This window comes from Mandrillus leucophaeus, unplaced genomic scaffold (assembly GCF_000951045.1).
Source record: "Mandrillus leucophaeus isolate KB7577 unplaced genomic scaffold, Mleu.le_1.0 Scaffold802, whole genome shotgun sequence".
In the NCBI taxonomy this organism is placed as follows: domain Eukaryota; kingdom Metazoa; phylum Chordata; class Mammalia; order Primates; family Cercopithecidae; genus Mandrillus; species Mandrillus leucophaeus.
The window spans coordinates 270,532-274,915 of NW_012108720.1; the positions used below are offsets into that span (position 1 = coordinate 270,532).

A 4,384-nucleotide genomic window follows, 5' to 3' on the forward strand; every position below is an offset into this window, starting at 1 on the left:
AGGTTTAAACTTTTTAGGTAGCCAAATCTGTGAGACTTTCCTTTACTAATTCTGGGTTTCCAATTTTACTTAGAAAGCCTTCCCCTCACCCTGCATCAAACAGTTGTAAAGTATTATCCTATCTGTATGTATTAATATTTTAAAAGATACATTGCTTACATTGAGTCTTAATATTTTGTTTTATGTATGTTGAGAGATTATAAATTCACTTAAATGACTTCTGAATTCACAACTAGTCATCGTAATACCTGACAAAGCAGGAGCATTGCCATCTTGGACAAGCCTCTCATTCTAAAGTTCACCTTAATAAAAAAGTCGCCTAAATCCAAAGGGCATCAGCCTAATGGCTAAGGTCGGGATAACCGTAAACCACAAGTAAAATCTCCAACCAGAAACATTCCAAACTCCTCCCTGACCAGAGACATACTAGCCCCCAGATAACCCCCCACCGGCCGGGAAGACGCCAGCCTTGAGATAACCCTGCTCCAAGCCAGAAAGATGTCTGCCCCAAGATAACCTCCCCTCTCCCCAGAGACATTCCAACCCTGTGACAAAACTTCCCCCTCACACAGAGACATTCCAACCCTGTGATAAAACTTCTCCCTCACACAGAAACATTCCAAGCTTCTAATAAGCCCCCTCACCCTAAAACCAATATAAACTCTTAGTCTGTAAGAGAAAGCGCTCCTGACTGAAACTGGCCAGAAGCCCCTCTCATTTTTTATCTAAAGTAAACCTGTCTTTAACTTCCAGCTGTGTTTTGTGTTTCTTTCCTCTTTAACTCTTACAATACCATTTATTGAACCATACATGGTCCTTTTTGATGTAAGAGTTAAAAAGAAATTGTTTAGGCAGATAGGGTAAGGAAGTCCTCAGTAAGGTTTTCCTTTTAATGAAAAGCAGCCCCCAAATCATTTCTTTCCTAACAAACAGCAGCCTTTAAAATCGATCTGCAGACACAGATAAGCAAGCTGGAAACTTGCACGGGTGAATGCCAGTAGCTGTGCCAATAGGGGAAGGCTACCTGGGGGCTAGGCAAGTTCAACCTGGTGGCTCCATCTTCTCTTTTCTTTGTCAACCACATGTACAGTAAGGAGCAGGCAATATGGCGCCTGCCAGATAGATTCCATCTGCATAATAAAAGATTAGGATTGGGTGGTCAGCTTCTTCCTGTGCTATGTAAATGGCACACCTAGTCTAGCCAATCTGTGGGCCCTGTGTAAATCAGATACCGCCTCCTCAAGCTCCTCTATAAAACCCCATGCATTTCAGTACTGAACCGGAAGATCCACTGAAGACCCCCTCTCTCTCTGTAGGAGAAAGAGCTATTCTCTTTTTGCTTTCTGTTGCCTGTTAAACCTCTGCTCTTTTTGTTTGTTTTTCTTTTTTGAGACAGAGACTCACTCTGTAGCCCAAGCTGGAGTACAGTGGTGCAATCTTGGCTCACCGCAACCTCTGCCTCCTGGGCTCAAGCGATTCTTGTGCCTTAGCCTCCAAGTAGCTGGGACTACACGCTACATTTTAGTTTTGTTCCCTCACTTTGCTTTTGTGTCCCCTTTTCTCTCTGTCTCCTCTGTCATCTCTCCCTTTACCTCATTTTCAGGGTGTATGTGTCTGTACACTCATACACAGTTCCTGTGTCTCATGATGGTAGGGCGGGGTGCCTTTGTCTTTGTCTCTGTAACTTTCTGAATGTTTATGTTTTTTTCTGCTACTGACTCTAATTTTCTCCATTTTTCTCTTTCTCTCCTTCTGTCTCTTTCCAGATAAATGAAATGCTACCTGAAGTTTACTGTTGTCTGTTACAGCAACATCCAAAGGACAAACCAAGAAACTAAGTATTCCACAACACAGTCACTGAAACATAAACCCAACCACTGCATTCATAACTCTGAAGGCAGCCCTGCTCTTGACCACATAGATCCTTTATGCTTTTATCATCACAACTTTGGAGAACAACTTCAACTACTGTTTTGAAAAAGTGTTAATGCATTGATTATTAATAGAGATTTGGGGCAAAAAACACTTACCTCTTCATCATTTTTGCCTCCTCCTTACTGGAAATAGAATTGGGACCAGCATTTAACAACAGGTAGAAAAAGGGAATATTCCTGGCTCAGACTTCCCAGATACCATTCAGACAATCTTGAAGAGATTTGGGAAGTCTCAATACCTCACAGTTTTTAGAGTTTTGACAGAGCAGAGACCTATTTTTCAGTGTGAAACCAAGGCCAAATAGCCCGGTAAAGTAGATGATGGTAGAACTTGCATTTCATGTTCCTTCTTTGTGGAAGGGATGAAAAACCATCAGTGATAATTTCCAGTCTCAGTTGCAGGGAGGGGTCTGGACATGAATCAGGTCCTGCTGGTGAGAAGCACTTGAAGAGTGGGGAGGCAGAAGAAGAGGGGGTTGTCTTCCTGACAAGCATGCTCTGGCTGCAGGTTGACATGGCTGGCCTCAGCCTTTCCTTTTCTAGGCTCCGACTTTGTGGGTGTGAGGCTTTCAGGGATGCCGCGGCAGCAGTGGGAGCAGCAGCTCCAAAATTCTGAATGCTAGCTAACTAGTGTGACTTTGATGCAGTAGTGGCTGCCTGACTTTAGTTTGTTCCATATGCTTGGGACAGGCCTGCTTTCTACCCATTGTACCAGTCCTCTTCACTCTAAAACCTGCTCTTAGTGGCCCTGCTCTGTTGCCTGCCACTGCTGCCTGGCCCGAGTGGTTCTCTGCACTGTAAAGACAGATTCCAGACGCTGGGAACTCATGCCTCAGACGCTATGTCCAGCAAAGGCTCTGTGGTTCTGGCCTACAGTGGCGGCCTGCACATCTCCTGCATCCTCGTGTGGCTGAAGGAACAAGGCTATGATGTCATTGCCTACCTGGCCAACACTGGCCAGAAGGAAGACTTCAAGGAAACCAGGAAGGCGGCATTGAAACTTGGGGCCAAAAAGGTGTTCATTGAGGACGTCAGCAGGGAGTTTTTGGAGGAGTTCATCTGACCAGCCACCCAGTCCAGCACACTGTATGAGGACCACTGCCTCCTGGGCACTTCTCTCACCAGGCCCTGCATCGCCCACAAACAAGTGGAAATCGCCCACTGGGAGGGGCCAAGTATGTGTCCCATTGCGCCACGGGAAAGGTGAGCGATCAGGTCCAGTTTGAGCTCACCCGCTACTCACCAGCCCCCCAGATAAAGGTCATTGCTCCCTGGAGGATGCCCGAGTTCTACAACTGGTTCAAGGGCCGCAGTGACCTGATGGAATACACAAAGCACCATGGGATTCCCATCCTGGTCGCTCCCAAGAACCCGTGGAGCATGGACAAGAACCTCATGCATGTCAGCTAGGAGGCTGGAATCCTGGAGAACCCCAAGAACCAAAAGCCTCCAGGTCTCTACACGAAGACCCAGGACCTGGCCAAAGCTCCCAACACCCCTGACATTCTCGAGATCGAGTTAAAAAAGGGGTCGCCGTGAAGGTGACTGACGTCAAGGATGGCTCCACCTACCAGACCTCCTTGGAGTTCTTCATGTACCCGAAGTCATGGGCAAGCACGGCGTGGGCCGTATTGACATTGTGGGGAATCACTTCATTGGAATGCAGTCTCAAGGTATCTAGGAGGCCCCAGCAGGCACCATCCTTTACCACACTCGTTTAGATATCGAGGCCTTCACCATGGACTGGGAAGTACACAAAATCAAACAAGGCCTGGGCTTGAAATTTGCTAAGCTGGTGTATACCGGTTTCTGGCACAGAACTGAGTGTGAATTTGTCCGCCACTGCATCGCCAAGTCCCAGGAGCCAGTGGAAGGGAAAGTGCAGGTGTCCGTCTTCAAGGGCCAGGTGTACGTCCTCGGCCGGGTGTCCCCACTGTCTCTCTACAATGAGAAGCTGGTGAGCATGAACGTGCAGGGTGATTATGAGCCAATTGATGCCACCGGGTTCATCAACATCAATTCCCTCAGGCTGAAGGAATATCATCGTCTTCAGAGCAAGGTCACTGCCAAATAGCCCCCTGTACAATGAGGAGGTGGGGCCTCCTCAATATGCAGCACCCCTAAGTACAGGTGCTAGTTGTTGTGATAGTTTGTAATTGTGGCTTGTTCCTCCCAGCTGGCAGCGTAGTGGGGCTGCCAGGCCCCAGCTTTGTTCTCTGGTCCCCCTGAAGCCTGCAGATGTCATCATTGAAGGGAAGGGTGTGGGGCAGCTGCGGTGGGGAGCTATAAAATGACAAAAGATAACCGCCCCCCCCAAAAAACAACTGCTCTTAGTTTGGACAGTAAACTTAGTAACCCTATCTCTAATTCTTCCAATAATTTTGTAAGTACCTAATTACCTGCATTTAAATTCTTTCTGTTTGAAACGCCTAGAGTAGTTACTGTTTCCT

The 4,384-nt window shown here is 47.0% G+C and overlaps 1 pseudogene; it reads left to right on the plus strand.

Moving 5' to 3' along the window:
- Window positions 1-2,775: 2,775 nt before the first annotated feature.
- LOC105530188 lies at window positions 2,776-4,008 on the plus strand (annotated as a pseudogene).
- The last annotated feature ends 376 nt before the right edge of the window (window positions 4,009-4,384 follow it).